This window comes from Rissa tridactyla, chromosome 3 (genome assembly GCF_028500815.1).
Source record: "Rissa tridactyla isolate bRisTri1 chromosome 3, bRisTri1.patW.cur.20221130, whole genome shotgun sequence".
Classification (NCBI taxonomy): Eukaryota; Metazoa; Chordata; class Aves; order Charadriiformes; family Laridae; genus Rissa; species Rissa tridactyla.
This window is the reverse complement of record NC_071468.1, coordinates 113,983,207-114,006,889: the sequence shown is the minus strand read 5'-3', so window position 1 is coordinate 114,006,889 and position 23,683 is coordinate 113,983,207.

The window sequence follows — 23,683 nt, the reverse complement described above, 5'->3', positions numbered from 1 at the left end:
AAGTCTCTTTTTATACTTCTTTTTTTTGACTCTATCCAATTGGTCTACTTTGTTTTTATAGCAGTGTAGTCAAAACTGGACTCTAGCTGAGGTCTTATGTGTGCAGGATAAAGAATAATTACCTCCTCTGTGTTACTTGCCACAACCTGTTACTTGTTAATAGCATCACATTTTTCACCTGGATTTAGTTTGTGATCCACTCTAACTTCCTTTCCTCAATTTTTCTTTTAACTAGCATGTTGCCTAGCTAGTTATTCCTGATTTTCTGTTTGTGTTCAATGTCCTCTCTCAATTGTTGCCTTTTTTATTTTTCCATTTTGTTGTGTTGCTTTTGGACCATTTCTCAAATTTGTCAGGATCAGTTTGAACGGTAACTGCAGCCTCCAGTGTGCTTTCAGCTCTGTGTGACTACCAAATGGCATGGGCAGTCTCTGCACTGTCATTTATGTATTTAATGAAAGTAAGGAATAGAAGAAGGTGTCACAGAAATGTGTTGCCAATTTGTGAGAGAAATGTTGACAATGTCTCTTTGAGTATGTTTTTTTTCAATCAGTTGTGCTTTTATCATAGAGTCATTTGTTCAAGATAATATTTCCTTCTTTGGCTTAGGCGAATGTCACGCAAATCAATGTCAAAAAAACTTACTAAACCCAACTGGAATATGATACTTCTTTCGGTTTATCAAGCAGACCTTTCCAAAAGGAAAGGAGGCAAAATACAAGTGTTTATTACCTTCTTTTTGCTCTCTCTTTGTTTCCTTTTTGCTCATTTGTGCCATCTCTCTATTTTTCTTCCTCCTTCTCAACATCATTATCCAGTGGGTTTTGGTGGACTGGCTCAAAGATAATACAGAACACAGTGAAAGAGAAAATGTGTACCATAACAAAATGTAGCACTTCTGTATAGGGCAAGGGGAGATGGATTCAGCTGATTTGTTCAAAAATAACATTGAATTCAGAGGCAAACTCTACCACCTTTAATCATAGTACTCTGTACTTCAAATACTCCTATTGACTTCAGGGAGATGGGTATCTTGGCATGTCTTCCAAGAGCCTTGAGCAAAACTGTAATGCAAAGAATCCTGAGTAAGGAACTTCTGCATTTGCCCAGAGAAGGGTGGCTGTACAAGCATTTGAAGGGAAATCAGAGTAAGAAAAAGACACTTTATGTAAAATGAGTGTTTCTTGATACTTGGGAATACTTGCTTTTGAATTTGCATTGTTGTATGGCATTTATGGCATTTCATCCAGTACATCGTGTTCGGTGTTGATTTACCTGTCTCATAAAAGTTGTCTCATTCCTATCTCATTCTCCCAGTCCAAGAGCAAAAGGCAAGGTGACATTCAGTGAGCTGAAGAGTGTCAAATGTCCATCTGATGTAGAAGAAATGCTTGCTGCAGAATGCCAGATAATTCTGTGGAAATTGCTGCCACAGAAGATCAAAATGGCTAAGGGTTTTTTTAGGTGATATGACACATAGATGAACAACAGATGATCTATCACTTACAATGAATGATGATAGCAGTTTTGAAAAAAAAACTATTTAATTTAACATCTCAAGATTTGGAAAAAGGACTAGTCTGAGAATAAATGAAAAGGGAAGATTAGTGCTGACTACAGAGTTTTCAAACTGTAGCTCTGGTTTAGATGGACTTTGCATCTGAGCTGGTATGACAGTTCTTCTGCTTCAAAGTCCCCACATTGAGGACTACGAAGAAAATTATTAGCAAAACCATAAATGCCTTACTTTCCCTCCAGTGCACAAAACCAGTAGCATAGAACCAAACCGGTTTGCATGGCTTAGGATAAGCCAGTCACCTGAGCGTTGGGCTCTGAATCCTAGTTTTGTTACTTCCTTGCAAATGGCAATGGCAGCTACTGGCTCCGTGCTGGATGACCTTGTGTGCGGTTGCAGCCCCAGCACCTCTGCCTGGCTGGAGCAGCTGCATAGGCCTCTGGAGAAGCTGCATGTGATTCCTCAATAGGAATCCTGCTCCCTGCTTTCTTGGAGAGAAACTGTCAAACAGTTCAAAACTGACCAGCAGCTCGTCATCTAAACCAGAGATAATAGAGGATGATTAGAATCATAGAATCATACAATCATAGAATCATACAATCATAGAATCATAGGGTTTTAAGGGACTTCTGGAGATCATCTAGTCCAACCCCCCTGCTAGAGCAGGGTCACCTAAAGCAGGTGGCACAGGAACGCGTCCAGGCAGGTTTTGAATGTCTCCAGAGTTGGAGACTCCACCACCTCTCTGGGCAGCCTGTTCCAGTGCTCTGCCACCCTCAGGGTAAAGAAGTTCCTCCTCATGTTTAGGTGGAACTTCCTATGCTCAAGTTTGTGCCCATTACCTCTTGTCCTGTTGCTGGGCACCACTGAAAAGAGCCTGGCCCCATCCTTCCCTCACCCTCAGAAATTTGCAAGGAGAAAAAGAGCAAGAAAACAGTTCAATAAATCAAGACATGTGACTTCTCTGAGGTTTCAGTGGTATAACTAATATCAGATTGTGGATTGGTCTTTATTGATAAAAGGAACTTTTTAAAATTTCCAAGTGATTCAGATGTTGTGGAAAGGGAAAGGCCAAGGTAGCTGCAGAAATATTATCCCATATTTTGACTGGATGTATTTAAAAACAGATTCTAAGTTAGACTTTTGCATATTTACTCTCTGTGAATAAACGTTATTTTCTACATGGCAATAACAGAAATGAACTCAAGGGAAATTACTCACATATGTCAAGAAGGTAATGTGCCCCTTCACTTTCAAAGGGTTGGCATCAACGTAAATTATTGCTTACAGGTGTTAAGTAACCTCTTTGATGATTTTTTTTATTGGCTGACTCACATTTCTTGGGAAGATAAAAAGCTACTGTAATAGAGCAGTTATTTAATTAAAAAGAACTAAGGATTTTCACAGTAAAGAAATGGGTGTGGATGGGTGATTTTTGTTGAATGCACTTGGGCCAAGACTGAAAACATTTTGCCAGGTACTCTCTTTACCTTTCATTTCCACATTGACATTTGTATCACATGCCTGACTGTTCATTTTGATTGAATAAAGACTATTACACCGACTCTTTTTGTCATTCAGTTAACATAAATAATGATATTTAAAAATTGTGTAGGTGCTTTCTTACGATTTTAGGTCCTTCATGCAACATAGTCCTTCAGACTTACTGGTTTGGATCGTGTCCTAGATACTTTGCTTTCTGCAAGTTCAATGGAAATGAAACTTCAGTCAAATATAATGCATATGGACAAATTCCAAGAAGACTCTTGCTTGTGTATTCTCAAAGTGATCATCAAAAAGGCCCAATTTAAATAACTTCCTTTTCCTCCAAGTCCAAAATTTGTTAACACATTTGAAAGTGCAGAAGGCAAAAGCTAATTCTGTCTTGTTTAAATACCAGTAATTTCCCACTGAATTAATCGCTTTCCTTTGCAGTGAAGTAAAGATAGATAAGAAAATCACTTTATGAATTCCATACCTCCAAAATATATTTGCAACAATGCCTGTGATTCTTTGCAAGAAACTTTACGATGGAAAATTATAACAAAATTATGTTTTTCTCTCCCCTTCTCTAAGACAATATCCTCCTTCCCCCAAAAGAGGAACACATAAAGTCCTGCTGCTGGTTTGTGCTGCAATAAAACACCCAGACACATAGTTTTATCAACTGCTAGTATGCCTTTAACAAATCACAATTAAATATTAACAGCCCATGGAGCAGCATGGAGGGCTCTGCAATCCTTTGAAGGCATATTTGCCAATTAAACAAAGTCTGACATTAGAGTAAAGGTGGCAAGGATCCAAACCAGAGAAATGAAAGTCAACCACTTCAGTGGCATTCATTAGCTCAACAGACATTCTTTGTGTGGCCTGTTTCTTTACTACTGCCAAATCCACACCCTGTTCAGGAACTTACCCAGGCTCAGATAAGCTTATTATGGAAATAACACTTTGTCACCCTTTACAACTTGCTTCTTGTTAAATTATCTTTTATCTTCTTTGTAGTATTTGTCACCTCTCCTTGGGTGCCCCTTGTGTGGCCAAATGGTATTGTGTTTGATTTGGAATAATCAGGTTCTAAAGGTTAATTGAAGCTAATAGGATAATATTTTAAAGATTCCCTCTTCTGTATCATCACACAAGAGTGGTTATGGAGAGACATTTGTGCATATATACGACGTTGTTTTCTTTGGCAATGTGCGAATGTTTAGGAGCTTGTTTGGTAAGAGGCACCGATGGGGGTGTGAAGGAAAATTTGGATGGGAACTCTTTAGCCTGTATGTGGCCTTCCCAAATTTGTGTTGCAACCGCAAACCCAGTGCTGAAACGGCAGAAATGGCTAGTGCTGCCGCTCTGTACTGAGAACGTGAGAGGGAAAGAAGGAGCTTTTCCACCACTCCTTTTTCTGCTAGCTGAGACAAAAGCCAGCAACCCCTGGTGTCGGATGCTGAGCACCCTGGAGTAAGAGGCTCTGCCAGCCTGAATGTGCATCACCCACGAAACCTACAGACCACACACAGGCTCTTGTCCCCTTTCCTTCATTCTGCAGCTTCAGTTACCTTGCTAAAGGACTCTTCTCCAAAGGCTTGGTCTAGCTACTATCTACCTGGAAGAATAACCACACGAAGAAAGTGATTTCTGCTTTTGTGCCTCGAAGAGATAAAGATGTTGCATGAAAGAGTGGAACTCAGTCTTCTCAGAAACACTTCAAAGTTATAAAGGCAGAACTAAATATTACCATCCCCACTGGGAAAAGCTAAGGCTTGGCAGCGAGTAGGAAGAGGGATGGTGCTAGGATGGAGAAAGAAAGGAGGAGAACTGGGCTTGTTTCTCCCACCAGAAGATACAGAAGAGGCACATATGAAGGCCTTCTCCTGAAGCGGTCCTAATTCTGTGGCAATATCTAGCTTTCCACAAACCCTGACCCCAGCTTAGCAGACACCAAGGGCGCTGGCCTGTGTCTACGGGTCACAAAGCAGGCACAGGACTATTGCTGTTTTTCTGCACCCCTATACATATTTTGCCTGTGCATATCCCTGCCTGTTTGAGATCTACATTTCAATACAGAGTTGTCCAACCTTGCTGTGCTACACACACATCTTTGATGACATTCTCAGCAGTTAAATACCTTTTTTGTATTATTATTTTTTTTCTGGGCTGATACGCTGCATTTCATTTCACTCATCCTCCCACACAGACAGAGGGAAACAAGACATCCATCAGCAAGTAACTGCAAAAGACTGGAGAGCCAAGTGAAGAGAGAAAAGTGATTTCTTGGGCAGATACTTACTTAAATGACCATCATATTTTGAATGGTTCTTTGTATCTGCCATATTTAAGCTGATGGCCTAGTCTGTCTTATTATAATGTGTATCTGTTGGTTCCCAGGATTTATAATGACATGAAACCTTTACTGGCACGGAAATTATTTTAGAGGGTTTTTTTCCTATATTCTGTATTCGTTCATTTATATACATCATGCATATTCACTGTGGTCACATGAATTTCATTTTCCATAGACACATACAAATGTAGCTTTCACTGAAGCAAGAAAAAACAAGAATATCTTGACGTTGTACTGTTCTGCTTAGACCTCGTAGGCAACACTGCAATATGTCTCATTCAACAATATTGCTGCTCGTATCTCACATATTAGTTTGGTTTCTCTTTCACCATTTTTAAAAAAAAGACGCTATTTAGCATTCCATACACTGGAACATTCCTCACCCGAAGTCATAGGAGTATTCCCCTGCCTGAGACAGATATGAGAGAAAGGGAATTAAAAAATAATCTTTCTTTGTGAACATCAGGAAGAAAATGTATTTTTTTCCTTGCTTCAGTAAGGCAGGCTTCCTCTGAAGCTGCCGAACCAGTGCCTCAGCAGGTGTCTATCTGGCTCGAAGTTGCTGGCACTGTGCAGATTTGCAATAGCGAGGGGTTTTGCTTCTAATCTGCTGATTTTGACATCACCCTTACTGGTGATTTAATGAGCCCAGTGTCATAAATAGGATTACAGACCCCAGAGGTCTAATTCACAGCTCCTGCATACACTGAAGAGTAACAGTAACTATGGTAAATAATTACCTAAAATCAAATCAAAATTACAGCTTTAAAATTTGCATGCCGGAAACGCTTGTTCAGTGATCTGTACAGAGGGAGTCACTTGTCTTTATCGGGCTCCTAAAGGAACAAGATGGCACCCAACAAACAAATATCAACATCATCAAATAGCGCCTTTGTAGGAGGCAGCACTGAAATCAGCTGGAACCAGCTGAAACCCATGGTTTTGCTGTGGGAACATGGCCGAACTGTGACTGTTCTGTTCCCTCAATAGCTTTTTTTTTTGTTTTATTTTGGACTTGGGTAAAAACAGGATCTGATTCTCAGAGATGTACCATGCAGTTCTCACAGAGTGTGATGGGAATTAAACAAATGCTTCAGGAAGATAATCTTTATCAAGAGAGTTAAGGCTTGTTCTGCATTTGCTTTATGGCTCTAATTTTCAGATAGTGCCTGATTGCCAGGGTGTCTACATGGGATATTTGGTCACCCGGATAATTATAATAAACATTTCACTTTCGTCTCGCTATTTGTGGTAGATTTTAAATTGTAGTTTGTAAAGGAGAATATTTTATAGAAGTGGAGAGACAGTGAAGTCATATGCTAATAACGTGAGGAGGTTGGTAGAAGACCAAAGGATGGGACTCAGGCCTCCTATCTCTTGACTGGTGTCTTCAATCACGTTGTCTCTTACAATCATCAGCCAATTTTCAGCTGTTGTAAGTTGGTCTGATGTTCGTGAATGTGATCTGCTTTAGGATACATACATGTAAATTGTTCAGGGTGTTTTCCAGTATTCATCAGCAATGCGAAGTAAATGATATTTCTAGATGTGATTAGCTCTGTCTATCCCCAGATACTGAAGTGCATATGCAAAATAGATGCAGCTATATATTTTAGCACACACAAACATGCAGTCATGAGCACATAAAAGCACTTCCTCTCTCACACAGATATCCATACATATATACCACTTGTGGAAGATAAAAATAAATATGCCATAGGGAGGCTTTTTAGATGAGCATGTATTGTGCTTGCCTTATCAACTTGATGAATTTGATTATAATTTGTGCAGTACTACAGAACTTTTTTCTAAATGCAATTTAATACCATGAAGATACTTAGATTCTGTGTAAGACTGGTTTCCTAAGCAGAACAGCAGAGTTAAACCAAAGAAGGCAGGAAGTAGTCAAGCAGGAGAGGGAAAAGTGCACGGTTAAGCAAAAGACTTGAAAAATTAGGCAGCAAAGGAAGGAGCAAATTGAAAGCTGCTTAGATTTACTGTAGCTGTAATGTGTGTTCTGCTTATTTACGTAAGGTCTATGTGATTATCTTCTCTGCTGTTCAGTAAGAATAGTCCTTACTGTAGTATCTGCTGCAACACATGGTACTTTTGTTATCTCGGATATGCAGCCCTCTTATTAAAGAAACACACTAACCAATATGTAACTTGAACTTTTGACCATTCACAATGTTTGGAGATGAAGAATTTATCCCACCACTAACAGATGCAAAGGGCCAAGTTTGTATTCCCAAGTGTGAGGATAGCTCTGTTTTTATTTTAGGCTTTGCAAAATTTTTCTTGGTTCTTTTTTGACGCTGTCTATTTGCTTGTTTGAAGGTACATGTTCTCCATTCTTGACTTTATTTTAATGCAGTTCTGAGACCAAATATTGTACTCTATTACTTGCAAAACCAAAGTTTTTTTCATTAAAATCTGGACTCCCTTCTGGGCCTTAATTTCCCTCGAAGGTTCTTTACACACCCTGCATGCTTAAATCTCTCTCTTAAATGCTCTCCAAGTACCAGCCTTTAACATTCATTTGCTAAGGAAGAAGCTTTCCACTTTGCCCTCTTTCTGATTTACTGGTAGATGGGATGTATATCTACTCGATCTTGTCTATAGGGGGTGGGGTTGTGTGCCTCAGAAATCCTATTTGTATTGTATCTGGTATTTCGCTCACCTACAGGAAGCCCAGCATCATACTCTACCTTCTAGTCCTGGGAGCAATAGCTCTTTGGTGACCCATCTTTCATTTTACCAGTCCCGCAGACAGAAGAGGACAGGGGTCAGGTTCTCTACAACAGTGGTTGGACAAAGCATTGGGTCAGTTCTGGGCCAAATAACAATTTATTTGTAGTTCCACTGAACTTGCTATATGACACAATGAAACGTCCTCAGTTGTGCCAGGGGAGGTTTAGATTGGATATTAGGAAAAATTTTTACACTGAAAGGGTTATTAAGCATTGGAACAGGCTGCTCAGGGAAGTGGTGGAATCACCATCCCTGTGGGTATTTAAAAGACGGGTAGACATAGTGCCTGGAGATATGGTTTAGTGATGGGTTTTGTCAGAGTTAGGTTGATGGTTGGACTAGATGATCTGAAAGGTCCCTTCCAACCTAGGCGATTCTATGATTCTTATTTTTTATACCTGTGTTACATTGGGGCTGTTAAGTCCTTGCTGGTCCTTTACAGAAACATCAGTTTGACTTCAGGTAAATGGCTTCACGCCAAAGTAAAGGAATATATCTTTCAGGTACTGGGTTCTTCCTCATTCATTCTTTCGGAGTTTTACCATAGGTAGGAATGTGTAGTATGGCATGACTCATATGAGCACTTATAAATAAAACATGGATTTTTGTCTGGTAAGGTGGCTCCATAGTTTTCAGTTTTCAGTTGATCTTATTTTTTTGAGTTTTTTTTTAAACAGGGCAAAGCTGGAGTGAGCTGGAAAACAAGTTTTTCATACTCCAACAAATAAAGTTATGTCCTTCTATTTGGTAAAGCAACTTCTTAGAAAGAAGAGGTAGGCTTCTTAGTAGTGACTCACCCCTTTTTAGTCACCATTCAGACCAGGGTACTTTAAATGCCCATTTTTTTAACATTTCAAAATCTTGGTGTGTCTGAACCTCTAGGTAGGAATTAGTGAAATGACATTTTTATAGTAATTTAACCAGCTAAATGCCAAATACAAGCACATGAATTGAGATTACAAGACGGAAATGTGCGCAATTGCTCCAGAGTTAGGATCTTTTAAGTCAAACTGATTTTGCAGTCACTGAAGTAAAGACAAGGATATGTGATATTGCTTCAAGATCAGCAACTAGTGAAAAGCAACAGGGAAATATCTTCCTGGTTAAGATTTTTGTGAGCTTTTTTGCTTTTAAATATTCACAAGTTTTCTAAATGGCTCAAGAAGTTCCCATTAAAAATCAAATCCTTGATATAATTAGCAGATATTTGCTCCCATAGAATCTCACTTTAAAAAGTGACCAAAAAAGGTTCAGGTCTTTGTTATTTTTTTCCTAATCAACATTTGATTAAACCCTGGTTATTGTGGCTAGGCACTAGTTCCCAAAACAGGTCTCTACGTAACCATCTAGTCCATATCATAATTATTATGCTTCACTTGAGCTTTCCTTGTGTAATGACACCTACATGTAGAATTTTGCTTTGAAAAGTACGACTGCACAGCAGTATTCTGCACTCATTCAGTTACCCTCAACTTTTACCCACAGAAAGGAGAATGAGTGTGTGCACTTCTGCATATGTTAAAAATAACACACACAGTTTTTGCTGAGAACAGCATCATCATATGCTTCTAAGATGGGTACTCAGTTGCATACAGAGAAAGTAGTGCTCTGTCTTTCAAACCATTTGTGCTTTGTTTACTTGAAAGGGCTTTTTAATTTCTTTTTTTAAGTTTTGCATAGTTATAACTTGAAATATACAGGAATTGAGGCTCAGGTCCCATAAGGGAATAAATAAAAGACTCTAACATATCCTGTGGTGGCACAAGACTTTAAAGCTGTTTTAAGGATTTCTTCTTGGCAAAGCCATTCACATGGATATTAAATTAAAAAAAAAAAAGTGCTCGCCTTAAACCATCTTACGACATTCATGCTACATCAGATGAAGGGATTTTGAATTTGCTAGTGACAGAAAATAATTAACAGGTTATCCGTCCTTCCATCATGAGTGAGAGCTCTTTGTACTGTCTCTCAGACTGCTCTATGTTGAAGAACAACATTTCACACTTTCATGATTTCTTCTTGTTTCGTTTCCTTCCTAGAATGACAGAACCACACTGAAAAAATGTTACTGAGGCACTAGAAATTAGTCAGTCCATTGTTTGAATGCGAAGTTAGATAAAACAAAGCATGATATTGTTTAGTAGTTAGGTGCAGGAAATATTTTATCAACTGTGCAAGGAAAAAGGAAAGATTTTATTACCAGGAAAAAAAAATAGAGTAACTTTTATCACAAATATGACAAAGCAGTGGTGGGATAACCCTGGAAGATGTGAAGCATTGCAAAACCACACAAGTGTAAGTGCTGAAAAGCTGCATCTGAGAGCTCTCAGCTCTCAGTTATGAGGTCTTTAGTAACTCAAAATGAAGAACTCATAATAGCTTAGAGTAAATACTTCCTATTTAACCAGCCTGTACCAGGGCTGGTCTTCAGCCCATGTGTCTGGCCACATATGTATTATTAAACTGTCATTCCCTCGTGGTGGCCATCTTCATTCTCTCTGTTGGGTGCTAAATCTACACATTTCTTCTAGTATCAAACACAATAGGAAAATTACTAGAGTAGCTGCTCCACCAGCTAAGAATGGCCAGGTAGCACTACCCAAGAAATCAAGAAAAAAGCTAATATTCCTTCAATCCTGTCCATGCCTGAACAGGCAAGTTTTCCTATGTTGAATCAAATTTAGACTCAGACTCCATTCCTGGTAGTGCCTTCACAACACAACCTCCCCTCAGAACCCAAAAGCTTGGGTGTCCCAAGAGCTGCCTGGCGGGTGATGGGAGTAATGCCACCGGGTAGTCGGCTGGCCACAAGCCTCCAGCTTTTGTTCCTCAGTAATGAAAACATTCTTGGCAAATGCTTTTGCTTTAGTTCATCTTGCACAGGTTCAAGAATTTCAGTTGAAGTAGTACAATATGAATGTCCCCAGCCATTGCTCTTAATCACAGCCCTGCTTCCAAAAAACAACCAAAAAAAAAACCGATCCAGAGTCCTATTCTGTTATTCCTGGCTGGTGTGCACTGTTGGCCAGCCAGCTTTGAACACTTCAGTTTCTTCAGAAAAATGTATCAAACTTCTCAATGAGTGCACTCTAACATGTTGGTTTTTGTTAGTTTGGTTTTTTTAAGTAGTAGAAGTAGTACTATTTTCAGTGGAGGCTATTCCAGAGGAAAGGACAGTCTGGCCAACAGTGTTTTCTTACAGTCTCTGTGACTGACCTTCTTCTAACTAGCATGAGCAAGGGCGACTGTGGATTGGCAGTGAGAAAAGTTGTTTTTTCTTCAAAGCTTTCTTTCTAACCCACAATGTGAAATGCTCCCTGTTCTGTTCCTTCTTTGCCTCAGTTTACTTCGACTATAAAATGCAAGTGATAATTTCTGTCGTAAAATACTTACATCTGTGGATGGAAAGCATTACAGAAGAACTAATTACTGTTATGCTTAAACATTCCAGTGTTGCGATTAAGTGATTTTTATGCCTTGACAATTATATTTCACAAGGGAAGAGTGGGCAACCATCCGTCAAACTTCCTGGCTGTGACAAATTCTAAGATGACAGAAATTTTGTGGTACAGTCATTGATAACCATGGTTATGAATAGCTCTGAAACAAAGCTGTGAAAGAATTCACAGCCTCTTCAGATTGACATTATTTATAGCACACCCCTGGATGAGGTAAATTTAAGTCACGTACAGCTTGTTTAAAAGCAGAGTAAATTTTTATCAGTCTCCTGAACACTAACAGATGAAAGACTGTTCAAATCTTTAGGCCTTATACAGTAGATAGCATAGCAAGAGCTAATTGGTGCTGCTGGCATTCCGTGTCAAGGTTAACATGAAATAAAGCTGTTTTACAAAATTATTATTTATTGTTTTGTACAGATGGATTTGATTTGTAGCTTGGAAGTTTCACAAAGCATCTGTAGTACCCAGAGGAAAGTAAAAGGGGTAGAATAAATAGAAAGCGTAATAGGTACATAGCATGGTTTTAGAAATAGATCTACTTCAGACAGCTTCACTTTAAGTACAGCTTCTGAAGTCCTTATTTGGCATTCCTTCTTATTAAATCAATGTTGAGCAATGGCCACATGATTTTACTGATAATTAGGTAAGAGCAGTTTTTTCCAGGCTTATATGGAACACAGCCTCATTTTATAACTTCTTCCTTTCATTCCACTGAGATTTTTGAAGAGCGAAGATCTCAGTAAGGCAGGAGTTGCAAAGTGTTGGCCAAGGAGTAGTCATATCTCTGTCTGACTACTATATGGCTAAAACAGACCTTATGTCCCGACAACCCAAATTCCATGCATGCACATGTACACTGTTGTCCCTTACTGTGGCGTGACAATACCAGATCTCCCATCTCATCCAGAAAGCCCTTTTGTTGACCTTGACTGTCTTGTGGCAAAATAACACCTTTGAAAGCCTCTTCAGCAGAAAGTAGAGTATGCTTTGGTTCCCAGGAGGACGGATGCACAAGCGAGATCAGCCACTGATGATAGCAGTAATCAAAACAGGTATTGCCTGTTGGTGTGAAAGAGACCAGCAGAAAGACAAAACACTGTTCCTGCAAACCAATGCCACTGCAATGTGGAGCGAAGCTGACCAGTATGTCTAAATTCACAGTGAAGGAGAGCTAATATATATTGTATAACCTACAGAATTGTAGCTTTCAGTGCAATAAGTAATGAGTGACTTAGGCCTGGACTTCGCCATTGTAACCCAGAGCACTGTGTTGCTGAAAACTTGTGAAACTTCTACTCCAATGGTGTTGAAATTACTGTGTAAAGCATCTAAGTTGAAGAGGTAGAACTGCATGCCTAAAAATAGGATTTACCATCCCTAGCACACAGAATGGAGTGGAGTCTTAGCTAGCAAACAGAAAATGACTGAGAGAAAAAAAACCTGTTTATTCACCTTTTCTCCCCGCCTTGCCCACTGGCAGCTCTGTGGTAGGTGCTTATGTGAAATGAGGATTCAGAGCCAAAAGCTGCTTCCAGATTCCAGGAACCAACTTCATACATTTCCATAGAAATGACTGGCTCGCTCTCTTTCAAAACAGGCAATCAGTTCATCCTACTCTTTCCAAACTAATCTAATGGTTAAAACATTTACCTCCTCAGCCTGAAGCATTCAGAGCTGCACCTCCTGCACCTCCTACCCAGCATGTCGTGGGTAAGCGCTGGGGTGAGGGAAGTGTTTGCCACTTCTCCTCCTGCTTGTGGGCCACGCTGCATCCTGCGGCAGAAGGCCCCATGCTGGGAGCTGCTTCTACAAGCCCACAGACAGAGGACAAGATCTGAGCAGAGTTGAAAGCTGAGGGCTTCTTTCTTTTCAGGAATGCCCTATCCACAACCTTTAGCCTCACTTGTGTGTCAAAGCCCTGTCTGGTTCACGTGGGCTATTAATATGGGCAGCCTGTAGCTCTTAAGCATTAACTTAGGTGAACTAAGATATTTTATTGCTGTCCTTTATGTGTGAGCATTTGTCATTCTATACCTCTGACTAACTTTAACAAGAGTTGAGGGATTCACATTGAGAGAAGAATTAAACTTTTTCCAATGAATGACATCAATGCAGCCCTTGGCACATTTTCACAAATCACTTTTCTGTACTGCATAGTAGTACTGTATGGAGAAATAAGGGCAAGCTTTACTCCTGGAGTTCAGCTGGCTGCCCTCAAGACTCCTTGGAAATGAGCTGGATAATCCATCTCAAGAAAGAGTGCATGAAATAATAGCTGCTATAGGCAGTGAAGTTATAAAAGTTATTTATTTCTCTCATAATAACCCTAGTTGATTGGCGGGGGGGGAAGGGAAAAAAAACCCAAACAACTGAAAAAAACCCAACCCTGTTCAATAAAAGGCTCACATTGTGCATTACTGTAATTTCTTTTAACATCTAGACACCCATATGCATTTACTGTTTTGCTGGGAGGGTTTAAATACCCTGAGCTAATTATAGGGCAATATTTTCCAACTTACAAGGGTTAAATTGAAAGCACTGCTAATGATATGCTATTCCTGGCTATTAAACTGAAAGAAGAAGGGTCTATTTAATTATAAAGTATGTAAAAAAAGCATAATCATCTTGTAATGTAACAGCTCTCATCTGGATTATTATTTTTGTGCACATTTATAAACACTGCCTGACATATTATTGAATCGTTTAACATTTATGTGAATGCAGTTATTCTACAGAATAACAGTATTGACACCATGGGTTAGTCTTCTTTTTATTTCACCAAGAATATTTCATATGTACTGGATACGTTTTGCCCTTTATCAGAAATAGAAAGTATCAAAATGTGAAGGAGGTGGGTAAGACAGGAGGAACTATTAGTCTCATCTACCAACACCTCTGTATGTTTTCATGTGGCCACTTAAAATACTAATTCATTTCACTTTTAAGAGCTATGAAGTGTACTGCAACTAGGAATGCTCGGCAACTATTGAGATGAATTAAAAAGCAAATTAAGTTTTTTTCCTCATTCTAACTCAGTTACAAACCCATTTGTAGTTACAGGCTGCTCTTCCAGAATGACTCGTTCAGTAAAACTCACATTTCTAAAAAACTGAGATGCAAACAACTTTGAGAACTAATTACTGAAAATATGCCAAGGGTTGTTTGAATGTCATTTACTGGAAAGGTTTTGGTCCTCTTTTTCACAGCAGCCACATGAATTTTGTTAATTCTTTGCCTTCCTTCAGCTGCAAGATCTGCTGGGAGTCTTCAGGTGGCACTGGCTGTACCCACTGCAAGGTTGCCATGCATGGAAAAGTTAGCTGTGATTGAGACATGAGGCAACTGAGCTGAGCCATGGAAGGGAAGAAGGCGGAGGAAGGTGATCTCCGTAGTTTGGCTGATCTGCAGGTACCATGTGGTTAAAGGAGAGACACAAGTAACTTGAAAGTTTCAGAGCACATCACTGAGCTACTGCGTAGGGTCTCTGTCAGATTGCTGGGGACTTCTTGCTGCGGCAGCTGTCATCAGATAAGGTGGCGATGTTTATGCCTATGGGTTTAAGGACTAGTTTGTGAAATTAACTGCATACCTAATAGAGGCCTTTCTGAACTTCTTGAACACACTGAACTTCAGTGAAGTAAGCAAAGCTTTTGACTGGAGGGAGGCTGTACACAGCTCACAGTAGATCAAAGAGAAAGTAAAGTATATACATATCATGGCTGTACTGGGGCATATATATCACTTCAAGAGGATGAAGTATCTTAACTCTTTATTTCCTGGATTTAGAGACTGAGGTTTTACTAAACTAGGTGTTCTGAAAGGTCATAAGTAATTACCAACTGTCATTAGCTCCCTGTTAACAGCTTTTTTGTAGCAGAATTTCCTTGACTTTATAATAGAAAGACAACATGAATATAAAAAGTAATCTTGTACAGTTATCTCATGGGCCTACAATTGGAACCACTATTCTGACCAGATATAACTGGAAGACACTTCATCTTATTGGAGTGGAACAGAGATAAGGGCTATAATTTCATATATGTAGTTGTTCACATGCATGCTGAGAGGAATTATAAACAGCTGTGATTGTTCTTGTCTGGAGGTCAAGCATGTGAAAGAACTGACGTGTTCCTGTACTTCTGTCTTCCACCATCTCCTAAAACATATAGGTTCACATCTTTCTATAATTATTTTCCATCTGACTTTCATTGAATTCTTCTCTCATTAAGCCACTAATTACCATTTTAGAAGCTACTGGCATGCGAGATCTTGCTCCTTCAGGTGTGAGGCGCTCTCATGCTGTCCACATCTGTCACTTGCATCAGATGACTACTGACTGGTCACTTGGAGGTGGGATAACTCTTTGATCCGCTTGCCTGAACTTGCACATTAAGAAAGGAAACTCTCCCCAAAGAGTCTGCCCTATGAACAGGAACATGAGGAATTGTCACTCTAGATCAGCAAGCCTATGTGTCCATGTGGAGAGACTGGAAGAAGAAGAGCTAGTTCTCACTATATTCAGTCCAGGCTTTCCAGATCCCACTTCATGTGAGGGAAAAGGAGGATGCCTGGGATTTCCTGGTAGCTGCCTCATTTGGAGAAAAAAATAAGTTTTTTATGGAAGAAAAGAAATGGAACAAGTTGCAACACAGTCCTCCTATCCTTCTAATTACATGGGAAAGGAGAATGCATGGTTAATATTTCTACTCACAATTCTTTTACGTATTCTATTTCTCACCTATGTCATTTGCTTTAGCACTCCTTACCTTGTTTTTCCATTTCTCCCAGTTTGTTCCTTCTGTCTGAACTGTCTCCCATCTTCTTGCATCTTTTCCCTCTAACCTAGCCCACAGGCTTGCATCCTTTTGTGTGATCCCCATCTTGAAAGCATTTGCATGGGGATTGTAGTTTCTTTTCGAACATAATTTGGGCAGTTCTATGCTATACAGTGATTACATTTCCCCATGAAAAAAAAAAAAATAAAACAAAGCCAAAAAAGTGCTTTGCTAGAGGCACAGAAGTTGTCTACATTGAGCAAGTGGTATGACTAAACCTAATAGATGTGTATCTGTGGAGCAAAACAGTACAAAGGACCTGATGCCAGCAGTGAATGTACTTCAGGGCCTCTACTTTGGACTAGTTCTAGTCTGACCGTGTGGCTTAAATAATCAGTAACTGTTGAAGTGTGTTGCACGTACTCCTGAAGTACATCTTCCAGTTTAGTTTCATCCAAAAGGAGTACAGTTTGCACACTCTGAGACCACTCGATAACACAAGCCAAAGCACAGTAAAGGGGAGGATGAGGAGGCTCACTTCCACGCTAATACACTAATGTTGTTGCATCTATATTGAGGGAATAAGATCTTTCCTCTCCCTTCCCTCTTCTCCCCTAACCTCTGTTTTAGTATTCAAATGAACCCGACACAGCCTGCTCCAATTCGGTGAATATTCCATATTCCATTGGAGTACACAGCTCTTAGGGAAAAGGATAGTACATATTTCTTTTGGCAACTTTGTCTATGAAGGCTCAGTGTAGTATGTTGTGTTTTGCCTAGTCTTGTTCCTGTATGGAAATGTGATTTCTTTTTTTTTGTTAATATCATTTTTAGTTTGGCTCATGTTTCAGAAAAATAGAGAAAAGACATAGTTCTTTTAAAGCACTTCTCTGGAAATTATGGAACAATGTTTTTTTTTCCCATGTGCTTAAGTTGCTTAATTCACTTGGGTAAAGACATTAAAAGCATTTATAAATTTAGATTCTATTTCAGTAATACTAAGACACATTGTTGATTACAAAGTCATAATTATTATGTCTGGTCAGAAAAGATTAATGATGTTTTGCAAAATGTGTCATGTTTTTGCATTTGTTATAATTGCATATTCCCTCTTTAAGGTCCCTTCCAACCCAAACCAATCTATGATTCTACAATTCTATGAATTTTGCCTTCCCCTTGGAACTCTGACAGTTCACTTCAGGTCTGACTTTCTCCATAAAGCTTTTTGAGTGATATCACTGGCTTAAAAGAAATTTTTCCAATGAGACAGATATGTTTCTGTGAAGGCATGTGATCATTTTAAGATTAAAAAAAAAAAATCATCACAAAATCAGAAACAGTAATACATACAAGGGGACTTCGGGGACCACTGAGCTTATTTCCATGCTGCTGCAGGCAAACTTTTTAGGAATAACCTTTTTCCTAATCCAATTCAGTGTCATTTTATATGTAGTTCAGCTTTTTGTTCCCTTTGCTACCATTGGAAAACTGCTCAAGAATCTCATTTATTTCTGGGTGAATTAATTTTTAATCATTTATATCTACTTGTTCTCATGCCACACTGTTCTTCCCAACCTGATATTGAGTTACTTGATATATTAATAGAAAACTTTGTTATTTTCTCACAGCCTTTCGGCCTTCATTTTGACAGAATAATGCAACAAACATCACCAAATGAGGAAAAATTTACTGTATCATTTTGTAAAACAGCACAAGTACTTACCTATCTTAGCTGATTTAACTTAGGTTCTCATTTACTTTTTTCACAGGAACAGCTGGTTGGTGATGTAATCCTTTTGTTAATAAATGTATGTCTGGGTCTTTCTCCTCAGTTGATGAATATCTGGCTTATAACAGAGATGCTTTTTATTAGCCCCTAAGATCACTTACAGCCTGGACTATTGAATTTAGTCTATTACTCTGGTCCTTGACACCATTCTGCTCTTCAATGTGCCTGGTACTAATCATTAATGCACCCACTTCTTGGGCATTGAACTCTGTAATGATGCTTCTTTCAGCACCACCCATTGACCTCTCTGTCTTTAAACAATTTGTGTCCTGATTTACAATTCCTTATTGACATCACCTTTATTTTAATCTCCTACATGATACTTTAGAAAATTACTTACAGGAGTAAAATATACATTTTTTTAATCCACTGTTTCGTCACACTGTTTAACATCTTTGTCGGCAACATGGACAGCAGGATTGAGTACACCCTCAGCAAGTTTGCTGATGACACCAAGCTGTATGGCATGGTCAACACAATGGAGGGAAGGGGGACCTGGACCTGGGGATCCAGAGAGACCTGGAGAGGCTTGAGAGGTGGGTCGTGCAAACCTCATGAACTTCAACAGGGCCAACTGCAGGGTCTTACACATGGGTTGGGGCAATCCCAAGCACAAATACAGGCTGGGAGGAGAATGGAATGAGAGCAGCCCTGAGGAGAAGGACTAGGGAGTTCTGGTTAATGAGAAGCTCAACACGACCCAGAAATGTATGTTTGCAGCCCAGAAAGACAATTGCATCCTGGGGTGCATCAAAATAAGTGTGGCCAGCAGCTCGAAGGAGGTGATTCTGCCCCTCTACTCTGCTCTCATGAGACCCCACCTGGAGTCCTGTGTCCAGCTCTGGAGCCCTCAGCACAGAAAGGACATGGACCTGTTGGAACGGGTCCAGAGAAGGGCCATGAAGATGATCCGAGGACTGGAGCACCTCTGCTATGAGGACAGGCTGAGAGAGTTGGGGTTGTTCATCCTGGAGAAGAGAAGGCTCCAAGGAGACCTTATAGCGGCCTTCCAGTACCTGAAGGGGGCCCACAGGAAAGCTGGGGAGGGACTCTTTATGAGGGAGTGCAGCAATAGGATGAGGCGCGATGGTTTTAAACTGAAAGAGTGGAGATTTAGATTGGATATCAGGAGGAAATTCTTTACTGTGAGGGTGGTGAAACACAGTAACAGATTACCCATAGATGTTGTGGATGCCCCATCCCTGGAAGTGTTCAAGGCCAGGCTGGATGGGGCTTTGAGCAACCTGGTCTAGTGGAACGTGTCTCTGTCCATGGCAGGGGGATTGGAACTAGATGATTTTTAAGGTCCTTTCCAACCCAAACCATTCTATGATTTCTATATTCTATGATTCTATGGTATGGAACACCCCTTTGCCCAGTTTGGGGCAGCTGTCCTGGCTATGCTCCCTCCTAGATTCTTGTGCACCTTCTCACTGGCAGAGCATAGGAAGCTGAAACGTCCTTGACTTAGTATAAGCATTACTTAGCAACGACTAAAAACGCCAGTGTGTTATCAATGTTACTCTTGTACTAAATCCGAAACACTGCACTGTACCAGCTACTATGAAGAAAATTAACTCTATCTCAGTCAAAATCAGGACAAGTAGATAACTTAGAATCATAGAATCATAGAATTGCTGAGGTTGGAAGGGACCTTTAAGATCATCGAGTCCAACCATTAACCTACCCTGACAAAAAACACTTCTAAACCACATCCCTAAGTGCCCCATCTACCCTTTTTTTAAACACCTCCAGGGATGGTGATTCCACCACCTCCTTGGGCAGCCTATTCCAATGTTTAATAACCCTTTCAGTGAAAAAATGTTTCCTAATATCCAATCTAAACCTCCCCTGACGTAACTTCAACCCGTTTCCTCTTGTCCTATCACTTGTCACCAGGGAGAAGAGGTCAGCCCCCATCTCTCTACAACCTCCTTTCAGGTAGTTGTAGAGGGTGATGAGGTCTCCCCTCAGCCTCCTCTTCTCCAGGCTAAACAACCCCAGCTCCCTCAGTCGTTCTTCATAAGGTTTGTCCTCCAGACCCCTCACCAGCTTTGTAGCCCTTCTCTGGACACGCTCCAACACCTCAATGTGCTTCTTGTAGCGAGGGGCCCAAAACTGAACGCAGTACTCGAGGTGGGGCCTCACCAGTGCCGAGTACAGGGGGATGATCACTTCCCTAGTCCGGCTCACCACACTATTCCTGATACAGGCGAGGATGCTGTTGGCCAACTTAATTTGTCCTTTTTAAATTAAGAACCTTAGTTGTAACCCGTGGGTATCTTTCCTTTTCTTTTAAATGAATCAGACCAGAATTGTCTAATCTCTAATAGTTTTCTGTGAATATCTCTAAAGTTCATGAACTTTCAAAAAGTAAGGCTAAAATAATCTTCCCTGTTGTCTTTCTGTTTATTTGATTGGTTTTTTTTCTGTAAAGGAAAGGGCTAAGAAACAGTTGGGTCCTATCATTATTAGCACCATTTGTCTTCCTTGCTATACTGGGAAAGAGAAGTCATTTCTGCTACAATGCCAAATAGTGTTTAATGACTTTATACATTATTCAAGTTCATCATTAGGTTTAGAGGCACAGAACTTGTGCTACAGCTCTCTTCCAGAATGACACTGACACAGGCAGGCTTTACTGCCTTCTCAGTGTATGTGGTTATATTCATATTTCATTAGTCTACTTTAAAGTTAATGTTACAATTTGAATATGTTGATCTACAATTCCTGCTTTAGTTATAACTTTCCTGAGCAACACATATGCTTAAATACCTCTGTTTCAGTCATGTTTCCTATTTAACAATGTCTTTCTTGTCCTATAATATTTGCTGTCAGTTCTTTTTCAGTATTTCAGGTTTCTCCACTGGATTCTACAAACATTCCTATTATTTCCTACTGATCACACCAGTTTCTCCAGTAGATGAGATATAAGTTCTTTTGCTAATTATACTGCCCCAGATGAGTACTTTTTCTGCATTATTAATAATGTTATTTGGTGAGGATTGTTTCTGCTTGATATCTGTCCCCTACCTTCTGGAATTCCTTTCAAAAAAGCCGTGAGACTGACCACCCCCACTAGATAAATTAATGGAAAACTCATTGAGATACAGTTTCTTGCCTGTTTTAAAACATGCAGACAGAGTGTATGTCAGGGAGGCTATAGGAAGTTGTAGTTCCTAATTTAAAGTAATCCAAGCCCAGGGCAAAGCCTGAAGCTGCCTAAATATCTGCCAAGGGCCCTCCTTGCACCTGGTCTACAAATTGTGGAAGGGGCCTGGAGGAGGATCAGCTGCCCGGAGGAGAATAGTGTTCTCCATGCCAGATGACCACCCTGAGCAGAGGGGCATCTCCATTGGCAATCTCACTGCCCTGAAGGTGCTCTTTCTGCTTAGCAGTGCTCCATGACCTTAGTGGATCAGAGACTCTGGACATAAAAGGCACTTGATCTAAATGGCCGCTTGCTGCATACCATGCTTCAGCACATGTGCTCTAAAACACAACACACAGAGCAATGTTAGAGAAGAAAAATGACATCAAATGCTAGAGGCACAATCCACCACTGCAACCAGTCCAATGCCCAGAGTATGGGTAGACGCATTAACTTTTTCATCTGCTTTACTCGGTGGTAAAATACAAGTAGCTACTATGGCAACATCACATGGTACATTTGTTATCTCTGAACGAGAATGTGTTGAAGGAAGTAGCAGATCAGTATGCCATGTGTGCTTTCATTTTCTGGAATGTTTTCAAGGGAAAACATCTGTTCAGATATTTTTCCTGGGATTATGGCTTTAGTTAAAAAAATGTGAAGAGGAAGGGATGCAGTTCTCTGTCTCTCTGCACTCTTTTCTCGTATAAAACTGCATTTTTTTTGTAAGAAAGTACTGCTTTTATATCCTATACTATGTTGTTTTCCCTGAATGGACTCTATTATTTGGATCTTCAGTAGTTTCTTTAAATGAGTAAAAAGATAAATATTCCTTTGAACGCTTATGTAGAGATATTGTGGGTAGGTGGGAATGGAAGGTATGGCTGGGAGGTTAGCCAAAATCTTTCTGTACTTGCTGGAAGCATTATTTTAAGATGTGAAAATTTTTATACACTTACTCATAACATTTCATAGAAAAGATGATCTGTGATAAAAGTATTGACCTGGAATTCAAGAAATATGTATCCCATTCTTGGCATGGCTACTCAGGTGTCATCTGTGATGCTAGGCATGTTCTTTAATAGTTGTATGGTTCAGACCTTCCCCATATGATATCCTCATTCTTGGTTTTTGGATGTTATACTCCCTAAATTCCTTTCACTTAACTTCAGACATCTGCAGTATAGACATTTACATCTGAACAAGCTGTCTAGACTTCCTTTATAGTCAACGGAAAAATGTAGAAACTTAGGTTGCCATTCATCTGGACAAATTTAGACATCCAGGTTAGACTAAGATAAATTACATCCTAAAAGTGACTTTTTCGTTCCACTAATGAAGTCACAAGCAGAAATTCAGATTGTATATATCAAAATTTGGACAGATAAATCCTACCTTTGCAAAGAGTACTATCTGTTTATATGCATTAGTAAAGCACCTTCATTGATGTGCCCCTTTGTCGTGGCTGTGGTTTCTGTGTGATACTGAACACAAGCTACAATCAAAAAGTAAACTGTAGGAGGCCCCAGTGTTCTTTCTTTCTTAGAGACCAAGGCAAATCTCAATCAAACAGGCACACAGATGAGAAAACTGGTTGAGAGAAAGAAAAAAAAAAAAACAAACTGTTGGCCAGAATCCCAAGCATTAGCTTTTTTAAATACTAAAAAATAATCTTTTTGTCATTGCAAAATGTTTTTAGAAATTGCTGTTTGAAATAATATCTGTAGCACTGGTTAAGTATTTTAAAAGAAAAAAAAAACAAAAACAACACAAACCAGTTTTCTTTACTAGAAGGTGCCTGTTATTAGAAACTGAAATATCTTCTGCTGTGAAAGGTTTTCAGTTCTGTGCCAGGATGTCTAGCTGAAATGCAATTGACAGAATCTGATTGACATGGGACAAATGTTCAATTAATTTCTCTGTTCATGGGTACGTACTGCTATCTGAGTGCCCTAGTGTCCGAGATGCCCTGATGGGGCAGGCAGCTGGTACAATATGGGACCTATGAAAACTTGTGTCTGTCTGGGAGAGCACCTGGAAACCAGGTGAAACGCACTAGACATCTAAAATGGGACTGAGATGCTTAAGTTTGCACAACTGACCTGGGCACAAAGAGAAGGGGTAGTCCCAGTTCCTACATTAAGAACTGCTTTTTAGACACTTAAGTAAAGTAAGTAGTCTCTCTAAAAGCCAGGTACGTACTGTCAGAATATTATTCAGAAGAGAAAGCTAGGTCGGAGGTTCTGAATTGCTTTATCTAGGTTTTATCTCTTCCAAGTGACTGTAGCAAGTTAAAAGGGCAAGATCTGGAAATCCTGCTCTTTGAAAGACCAAAGTTAGGATATGACTCATGTTGCACTTCCACTGAAGTCTATAGGGAGAGGTGCTTCTTGCAT